General features: G+C 35.2%; 1 pseudogene; it reads left to right on the top strand.

The window, feature by feature from the left end:
- Positions 1–2509: 2509 nt before the first annotated feature.
- LOC107152563 overlaps positions 2510–11080 on the top strand; it is a 48557-nt pseudogene continuing 39986 nt past the window's right edge.

Genomic DNA, 11080 nt, shown 5'->3' with positions numbered 1-11080 from the left:
TGTTGTTGTTATTGTTTTGTGTGTGTGTGTGTCAAGAACACTTAAGATCTACACACTTAGCAACTTTTTGGTATGCAGTAGTACAATATTGTTAACTGAACAATAAAACATCGTGAAGACACGATGTTTTAAATTTATAGGACTTCTTTGTCCTAAATAACTGAAACTTTGTGCCCTTTGATTAATACCTCCTCACCTCCTCTTGCCCCTGACAGATTGCACTCTTTGTTTCTATGAAGCATGACTACATTAGAAGTGAAGTCAAGTCATATAGTGTTAGTCTTCCTATGACTCCCTTATTTCATTTATCATAATGTCCTCCAGGTTCATCCAAGTTGCTTCTAGTAGCAGGATTTCCTTCCTTTTAAAAAAATTCCATTGCAGATATATACCACATTTTCTTAAACTATTTGTTTGTGGGAGGAGATAAGGTTGCTTACATGTCTTGGTTATTGTCAATACTGTTGCAATAAACATGAGAATGTGGATATTTCTTCAAGATGCCTATTTCAATCTCTTTAGATATATATACTTGAATGTAGAGATACTGAATCACATGGTTGTTGTATTTTTAATTTTTTGAAGAACATCCATACTGGTTAACTTAGAAGCCAGACATTTTCTTTTCCAAGTAACAGTGACAAAGAGGCCAATTTCTCCAAAATCCCATCAACAGATTCTAATCTCTTGTCTTTGATAATAGTCATTCTAACAGACATGTGATGATATATCATTGTGTATTTGTTTGTTCCTGAAAATTAGTGATATTGAGATTCTTTTTTGTTTTACCTATTATCCATTTGTATATCTTATTTTGAGAAATGCCAATTCAAGTCCTTCACCTGTTTTAAATTGGGTTATTTGGTATTGCTATTTGTTTTTTGCTTAATATGTTATTGAGTTGGAGAAGTCCCTTATGTATTTTGGATATTAACCCATTACCAGATATATGGTATGTCAAATATTTTCTCCTATTCTAGAGGTTATCTTTGCATTTTGATGGTTATTTCCTTGGGAGTGCAAAAGCTTTTTAGTTTGATATTGGGAAGACTACATCAAGACATCTTGAGGTGAAGTAGAGTCTAAAAATCAGGCAGCAACTGTAAGAGTATATGTAACCATGGTAGGTTTTTGTTGTTTACTTATTTTAAAACAGAAAATACTACAACATATTTGTACGTTCATGGGATGATGCAGTAGAAAGTGGTGATACAAGAAACGAGAAACAATTGATGAAGTCCTTACTAGGCAAAATAATAGTAGATCCAGGGCATAAGAAAAGTGTTTCATCTTTGATAAGAACAAGGACACTCCTTTCATTCAAATGGGTGGAAAAGCAGAGAATATAGGTACAGATGTAGGAAGGTTTTAAAACATGGTAGAAGAAAGATGGGCACTTTCAAGCTAGACTTCTATCTCTCTTTAATGAAGATGAAGTAAGGTCATCAGCTAAGTGTTAGTGAAAAGAAGAGGTTTGATGAGCAAAGAGATGTAAATGAAGAAAAAAGTAGTGAGAGTGAACTTAATGAATAGGATATCTCAATTATAGAAGGGATTTGAAATTGAAATTTCAGAGGTACTATAAAAATTAAGGGCGATTATATAGCAGCGAGTACATTTTAACTGAAGTGCAAGTAGTTTTATGGCGACAAAATCCACATTTTTCTCACTGTTGTATCTCTGACTGATTAATTTCTCAATTAAAATTTATTAAATGAATAAAGTATATAAATATGGATATAAAATATAATGGATAAACAGAAAAAAGATCAGAACTGAATAAAGAAGGTAAAGGGTATATTGAAGGTATTAGATCAAGTATTGCAGTAAGGAAGCAAAATAGGAAAAGAGGAAGTGACTAAAGGGATGAATTGACAGTAGAATTTCAGAATTATGACAAGGTATTGTGTGGCTGCTTGGGCTTAAGAAAAATGAGTATTGAAAAGAAACAGTTTACCCAACAGGAAGGCCAGTGTGTTAGACAGGCCATGTCATTAAAAATAATAGTAGAGAGGAACAAAGTGAACCAGGTAGTACAATCTTAAGGAGTGATGATAATCAGGATGTGGGTAGATAATATCAACAAGGATATATAGTGGATAGTATGAGCTTATGACATACGTTTCAAAGAAGTAGGTCATTTGGAAATAAAAATGACAAGTCAGAGCAAATATTTGGAAGTCCTTGCCAGTGGTTTTGCTTCAGTTGGTTGGTGAGCTGAAGCAAGATTGGCATAGCATCATGTTCTCTTTGTGCTGTTTCTGTATGTATCTACTTGTCTCACTGCCCTCGTCCCTGTGGTAGACAGAATAATGGTCCCCCAAAGATGCCCACATTACGACCTATGGAATCTGGATATAACCTTATAAGGCAAAGGGGATTTTGCAGATACAATTAAATTAAGGACCTTGAGATGAAGATATTTGCCTGGATTTCCAGGTGAACCCAGTATAGTCAATAAGGTTTCTCATCAGTGGGAGGCAAGAAAATCACAGTAGTAGGAGATGCGATGACAGAATCAGGAGGTAGGAGTGATGTAAAGAATGGGTTACTAGCCAAGGAATGTAGGCAGTCTCCAGAAGCTGAAAAGGGCAAGAAAATAAATTCTTCCCTGAAGTGTTTAGAAAGAACATAGCAGTACTGATTCCTTGATTTTAGATTTCTGACTTCTAGAACTCCAAGGTGATAAACGTGTGCTCTTTCAAACCACCGTTTGTGGTAATCAGTTACTATAGCTATAGGTAACTAACACAGTCCCTGAACACCATGATGAAGTATAGGAAATAGCAATCAATTTAAGGTGACATGACAGGCTTCAGACAACTGCTGTTTCTTTCAGTTCAGGACAACATGGTGCCCTACCTCTCACTGGTCACTACCATGATTTATTATAGCACATGTATACATTATGGAAGGAAATCCATAGGGGAAGTAGCTCCTTCCTGTACCCTTCCTTCTTTGAATCTTTTAAGTACATGAAATGTTATGCTAGTCACAATAGTTTAAAGGAATTATTTAATGGTCTATCCAGATTTCATATTAGCTGTTAACTTTGCTGTTATTTTCTTATAAATTGCAAACCTTGTTCATCTCAGTGCTTAGGAAAAGACTTGTCATTGTGCTCAACAAATATCAATTAAACAAAATTGCATTAATAGAACACCCTAATGGGGTCTAACAGAGTAAAATATACACCACAATGTACCCACCTTTAGATGCCAGGAGGAAATCTTAGCAAGTAAGGCATGGCATGGTTCCGGAAATGAATAAAACAGATAACCAGAGCCATAGATCAGAGCTAGATAGGAGTAAACAAGCTTTATTGCTGACGTCAGGTGTGCTGATAGGGCCAGATGTTACTTTTTGTGAAAAAATTGCAACCCAAAGCATGAGATAATTTAGTGACATGGATACTATTTCAACCTTTCCTTGGCTTTTTCACAAATTAAGTCAACAAGTCTGAGTTGTATAGTGGCTTCAAAAATAGGCAAAATAAATGTCCAAGACTTTCATTAAAGATGTTACTTTTGAAATTGCTTCCTGAGTCAGTTTATGAGTCACACAGAAAATTGACCCTATTATTTACTAGTTACACCTTATTTCAGAGAAGAAATGGAATTTGTTGAATCAATGAATGAATTCAATTCAATGTTCCTAAATAACTTTCAACAATTTCCAAAACAGAAAACTTTCACTCAGGGGCAAAATTTGTCCCAGTATCTAAAGATTTTCTCAAAGAGACAATTTGAAGAAAATATCAGGTATTTGTATGGGTACATTTTGACCTGTGATAAAAATTAGTGGCATTCTTTATGCTATTTCAGGAGACACTCAGTATCACCCTGCAAGCTCCAGAGGAGGGCTTGTCTCAAAAAAGGCTTTTGGGCCTAAATAAACAAACAAACAAAAACAACTTGATTTTATATTGGCAAAGCTGCCTGTAATTCATTCACTCACTAATTTAGCAAAAATTTAAGTAATCACGCTGAGCTAGACACTATAAATGCGTGGTAAACAAAACATATTCCTGCCATCATTGAACATATAGTGTAACCTAAGAGACACAGAATAAGCAATCTCAATTATCATAAATTTCATGTGGTGAGCCCAAAGGATGCTATGAAATTTTCATGTAGTCTGGAATTTAGGGAAAATGTCTTTGAGGAAGTGATCTTCATCTCGAATACAATGATAAATAGGAATTAGTTGTCAACACAGAGGGAGACAATCTTTCCCTGGATTTCAGGTGAAGGAGTCACCATATTTCAAGACCCCTAAACAAACAAAAAAAGAGCATGACTGAGGAATTAAAATAATTTCAGCATAGCTAGAGAAGAGAAAGATGGAAAAGGTGGGTGAGTTCTATGAATTTAATTATATCACCCTCAAAATTCATCTGTTGAATCTGTGATAACCAATGATTTAGTATCTGGAGGTAGGGCCTTTGGAAGTGATTAGATTTTGAGGCAGTCTTAAGAGTGCAGCCTTCATGATGTGATTACTGTCTGGTTTCTATTACCTTCTTTCTATTCCCTTCTTCTTTTGTGGTAATCATGCCAGACAGGGCACTGGTAAACTGGTTCTGTATCTAAACACCACCTAGGGGCAGCTATACTGAACTGTACACACTGCCCCTCACAAGAGTGGTTGCTCCCCCCAAACCATGTCCCAGCAGGACAATGTATATTAATAACAAAAGATTATCCTTTCTCAGATGCTAAACCAGAGATAAAGCAATTGGCCTAGAAGAGTTTTTTGCCATAAACTTATTGTTTCATTTTCTGATGCATATTTATATTAGAATATGAAACATGATATCTTGGTGCTGTTCCATAGGTTCTCAGTGTACAAATACATGTGGTTGTCACACAACCAACCACTTCTACACGTTTCCAGCAGCATCAGTATCTAGACTGGCATTACCTACAAATGTTTCTCCCATGCTGATCGGGCCTAACAGGTGAGTGATGCTGTATAAAGATTAAAAAACGCAAAAACCAAAATCCCTAATTCTTTTCATCATGAACACCTTAATTATTGGTATAGTCAAGTGCTGCATTCATTCTAAATATGGACCACCTTGACACTCAGTTTTGTGGTTTTTTAAGATTAAATAGCTTCAGAGTGAGAAATTATTGCTATAGTAACATATTATCCACGCTTCTTTTAAAAATAAACTTCCATGTCAAAGCAAGAATCCATTCAAACTGTATTATTAATAAGCAAGCAAACTGAGAAAGAGAAGGGTGGTATTTAAAAGCTCTGAATGTTTTCCATTTTTATTCCCTAAAAATAACATGCAACAATACCTAGAATAGAAAGTTTGAACTGAATCAAAGGATTCCCATTTGCTCAACATGAAGGAGGAGCTTTATCTTTTCAGCATTAACATTTCTTTGTATACCTAGGATTTTAATAAATGACACAACATTTAGAAATATATTTTATCCTTTTTAGAAGAACAAAATTTCCACATTTTAAGGGATTGGCTATTAACTAAACAGGAGGTTTTGATACCAATATGGACAGAAGTGAGTGTGCCTTCATTCTTTCCTCAATTTTCTGTTTATGCAGTTCTTTGTGACCTTAGATAATTAGTTTTTCCTTTCTCTGTCATATAGGTCAAATGCTTGAAAATATGTAAATGTTGTAAGACACTGTATACAGTTAACCCCAATAGATATCATTAGTCAGGTAAGTCCCCAGTGTCATGGCATTTCCTGATACCGGAGCTTGTGTCCCTGCTCCCCCACCAATAAACTTCCTGACCTTGAGCTAGGCCCTTTAGCTTTACAAAGCTCACAAACTTCATCTGTCAAACCTGAATTGTAATGGCTGTATGCCTTATTTCATGCCAGATTTAGGGAGGATAAAATGAGTTAGGAATAAGGAACACACTTTGGAAACTCTTCAAAGCTAAGAGGTTATAATTGCATAGATCTCTTCTTTTTACAAAGAAGAGTGTGTGGAGGGGGGGAATATGAATGTGGGAGAGAATTTTATACACATTGTATACTTTAGAATGTTGTTTTTTCTCAAAACAAAGACTAGACTCTGTTTCTCAAACATAGAAGATGAGGTCCCTGTAGAGTTACTTCAGGTTTACAGTTGGGTCTTAAAGAAAATAAAACAAAAACATAAAATAAAAACTGAAAGATATTAACAGCTTAAGTTCTGTTTGGATGGGAATGAGCAGAGTACACTTGCTAATATTTTATAAGTATTCTCTCACTTTATGGGTGAGGAAAGTTAGACTCAAATAAATATTGTTTCAAGTCCAAAGACACACAATTTGTGCATATAATGAATCATCACATTGTGTGACTTGAAAATATATATATAATTTTTGTTAATTAAATATAAACAAAATAACCCCTTCGCAAATCTGGATGAGACAAAATGACGAGGAAGTTATCCCTCCAGATTGGGTAAGAAATTTTGTGGTTAAACTTTGAAATACAAACAGTGAAAAGAAAATGCATTTCTACAGCAAGAATCACTTGCAATTGTCTATTTTAACTAGAGAAGGCTAATACAGTTAGAATTAAACATGAAGGAGAAAGAATGCCCGAGGCTTATAATTTATTAAGAAAGGAATGACCATCCCTGAAAACCAAAAAGATGAATGTTAGCTAAAGCAATGGAATCATGGTTTGGTTTCCTAGCTTTAAAAGATATTTAATCAAGCATATGTTTAACTATGTGAAAGCAGGTAGCTAGCTACCTTAAGGTCACAGAGCTGACCTAAGTGGGGGGATAATAAAAGATACTTGCATTGCAGACAAGGCATGGATCTCCCATCTCATTGTCAAAAGGGAGAGTGAGGATGGTTTCTGCTTCACCCTCCTGCTGGGAGGCATCAGTAGAATATAAACTATAGCTCCTTTTGGCCTAAACTGCATTAAGAATTTGCCTCCGAATCACTACACTGGGCATGTATGATTTGACACTGCACACAAAAGTAGTCATAATAGAATTGATTGTTTGGCCAGAACTGGGTATTGATGGATTTCTCAGAGATCTTTGTGCTCAAGAATTAACTAGTGCTTGGTAGCACAAATCCTGGGAGCAAGCCAGCTTCAGGGGGAAATGGCTTGAGCGCCATCTAGTGTAAATACTTTTGGAGTAACTGTTCTTGAAATGAGAGGTATTCACAAATGCCATCTAGTGGCAAAGGGGAAAAGTGCTCCGGGCCAGGGGATTCAATTAAAGTCCCTGGTAAACGAAAGCTTACCTGAGGATGATAAAACGAAATCACATTCCAAATTGTGAGTATATTATAATGTATTCCCTTTGGGTTTAGTTGTGAGAAAACTGGGTCTTCTGTGGCCCTCCCTCCAATCCCCATCCCCTGAACTACAGCATTCTCCTCTGAGCTTCCCTAGCACTTTCCCCACACCTCCCACTCTATAATTTCAACATAGACAAAACCAGACTCCTTTTACTGTTTTTAAAAATAAGCCAGGACATGTTATTTTTCTTCTCTAAAACTTCACATATTTACTACTTTCGCTACTATGTAAGTCGGTGTCCTTGGAAATCCCTATATGATCTGGTCCTCAATCACCTCACCACACATATCTTCTGTATTGCCCACTCAGTTCTAGCCACAATGAATTTATTGGAGTATCTCAATTTTTTTAGTTGTAGATGGACACAATATCTTTATTTATTTTTATGTGGTGCTGAGGATCGAACCCAGTACTTCATGCATGTGAGGCAAGCATTCTACCACTGAGCTACAATCCCAGCCCCACTATCTCAAATTTTGATTAACCATGATACAGCAAAGATTAAATTATCTTTTCACGATTTGACTATTTTTAGAGAAGTTTTGTGTTTACATAAAATTTGAACATAAATCACAGAAAACTCCCATATTCTCTCTAGCCCCCTCTTTGTCCTTAATTTTCCTTATTCATAACACCTTATATTGATGTGGTATATCTGTTCCAATTGCTAAACCAACAGTAGCACATTAACTAAAGCCCACAGTTTATATTTGAATTCCCTTTCTTTTATATATCCTATAGATTTTTAAAAATGCATAATGTCATGAATCTACCACTATAGTAACATAAAAATAGTTTCACTGCTATAAAAATCCCCTGTGCTTAACTCAAATCTAAGTGGATCAAGGACTTAGGCATTAGACCAGAGATGCTGCACCTACTAGAAGAAAATGTAGGCACAACTCTCCATCATGTCAGCTTAGAAATTAAATTCCTTATTGAGACCCCTAAAGCATAAGAAGTAAAATCAAGAATCAATAAATGGGATGGTATCAAACTGAAAAGCTTCTTCATAGCAAAGGAAATGATCAAGAATGTGTACAGAGATCCTACAGATTGGGACAAAATCTTCACAACCAGTAACTCAGATAAGATAATAATTTCCAGAAAAATAAATAACCCAATCAATAAATGGGCAAACAAACTGAACAGGCACTTCACAGAAGAAGAAATACCAATGGCCAACAAATATATGAAAAAATGTTTAACTTCCCTAGCAATTAGAGTAATGCAGATTAAAACTACACTGACATTCCATCTCATTCCATTCAGAATGGCAGTTATAAAGAATATAAGTAACAATAAATATTGGCAAGAATGGGGGGGGGAGAAACACTCATACATTGCTGGTGGGATTGCAAATTGGTGCAGCCAATCTGGAAAGCAATATGGAGATTCCTTACAAAACTTGGAATGGAATCACCATTTAACCCAGCTATCCCATGCCTTGATTTGTACCCAAGGGACTTAAAGTCAACATACTACAGTGACACAGAAACATCAATGTTTATGGCAGCTCAATTCACAACAGCTAAACTATGAAACCAACCTAGGTGTTCTTCAATGGATGAATGGATAAAGAAAATGTGGTATATATACATAATGGAATATTACTCAGCCATATAGAAGAATGAAATTATGATAACATTTGCTGGTAAGTGGATGGAACTAAAGAATATCACACTAAGTGAAATAAACAAATTCCAAAAAATCAAAGGCCAAATGTTCTTTCTGATTTATGGATGCTAACCCAGGTTGGGGAGGTGAATAACAGAAATCGATTTGACTAAACAAAGGGTAATGAAGGGAAGGGAATGGGGAGGGGAATAGGGAAGACAATAGAATTAATTGTTTATAACTTTTCTAGCCTTGTATTTGTATACACAACCAGGGTAATTCCACATCATGTATGACCACAGAGTGGGAACCTAATAGAATAAGTTATACTTTATGTATGTATATTCTGCCAAAATACTTTCTACTGTCATGTATAACTAAAAAAAAATCCCCTATGCTTCACCTGTTCTCCCCTCTCTTCCCCTTTGTCCCAACCCTTTGGAACCACTGATCTTTTTACTATCTGAACAGTTTGGCCTTTTCCATATTTTGGAATCATATGGTATGTAATCTCTTCAGTCCAGCTTCTTTCACTATGAATTCAATCTTCCTTCATGTCTTTTTGAGGCTTTATGAATCACTTTTTTATCATGAACAATATTACATTATCTAGATATAATATATAATGCTTATCCATATATAAACATTTATCCATTTATAAACATTTATATAATGTTTATACATTCACATATGAAAGGTTGTTTCCAAGCTTTGGCAATTACAAATAATGCTCCCATAACCATTCATGGGAAAATTTTGTATGGACATAAGTTTGCCACACATTTGAGTAAATACTAAAGGAAATAATTGCTGGATGATATGATAAGAATATGCAAGTTTTGTAAGAAACTGTCAACCTATCTTCCAAAGTAACTGTGCCATTTTGCATTTCCACCAGCAGTGAACAAGAATTCCTGTTGTATCACATCCTTACCAACATTTGGTATTATCAGTGCTTTGGATATTAATCATTTTAATAGGTACAGTGGTGTCAGATGGTTGTTTTAATTTGTAATTCCCTAAAGATATGTAACACTGAACACCTGTTTGTATGCTTATTTGTCATCTGTGTTTATTTCCTCATGAGATTTCTATCCAGATCTTTTGCCCACTTTTTATATAAGTTTTCTGATGTTGAAATGTTAAGGGTTCTTTAACTATTTTAGATATAAGCCTTTTATCAAATATTTATTTCATAATATTTCCTTCATGTGTCTTTTAAAATAAGTCTTTATGGTAATAAAATTCCACTTTATTTTTTTCTTCTTACTTTCATGGTTAGTGTTCTTGGTATCATATGTAAAATCTCACTGCTAAACCTGCAGTCATCCTGATATCATCTTTCCATGGATGATGATATTATAAAATCAAAGTATATTCAGTGAAAAAGTAGGGAAATATTTTGCAAAAGATAATTCACTAAAATTAATAATTAAGCAATTCTGTAATAAATGGTTTTATTTGTATGGATTTGTCTGTACTTTTTAAAAATAATTTTTAGTTGTAGATGGATACAATACCTTTATTTTATTTATTTATTTTTATGTGGTGCTGAGGATTGAACCCAGTGCCTCACACATGCAAGGCAGGTGCTCTACCACTGAGCCACAACCCCAGCCCCTGTCTGCACTTTTAAATATGTAATTTGGTGTGATTTATCTTTTAATTGTAAATCAGCATATATAGTCACTTATAATTTTGCAAGCTTACCATTAAGGAGAGTCCCCCAAATTATATAAACTTTAGGTTCCACAGAAAGCTAGCTCTGGCCTTGAATCCAGCCTTGGGGTAGCCAAGGGGCATGGGCTCCAGAGATCATCTGCAGCCATTGAACAGAGAGTAGAGAGCAGAGTAGATTTTCTGACTGGCCCACATAGGTATCCATATAGTTACGAAGTCAAGCCTAAGGGTGATAGTATTATCAAAGGCCAGGTCTCAGACCAAGCACATCACCCTCTAGAAATCCAGCCATTATCTGAATTTCCTCCCTACAAGCTTGGTCCACAACTGAACAATTTATCCTAAAATCAGTTTCTTTGTTCATCTTATCCTACTGTTCAGGACAAATAAGCATCCTCATGGAACTCCATTTTTTCCTTTAATCTCTCATGTCTAATCCATCAACAAGTTCTGTCAATTATGTACTACTATAAATGTCTCTTGATTTCAAG

Source organism: Marmota marmota, unplaced genomic scaffold (genome assembly GCF_001458135.2).
Source record: "Marmota marmota marmota unplaced genomic scaffold, marMar, whole genome shotgun sequence".
NCBI classification, from domain to species: domain Eukaryota; kingdom Metazoa; phylum Chordata; class Mammalia; order Rodentia; family Sciuridae; genus Marmota; species Marmota marmota.
The sequence above is the reverse complement of the archived record's forward strand: the minus strand, read 5'-3'. Positions and strand labels throughout refer to the sequence as shown.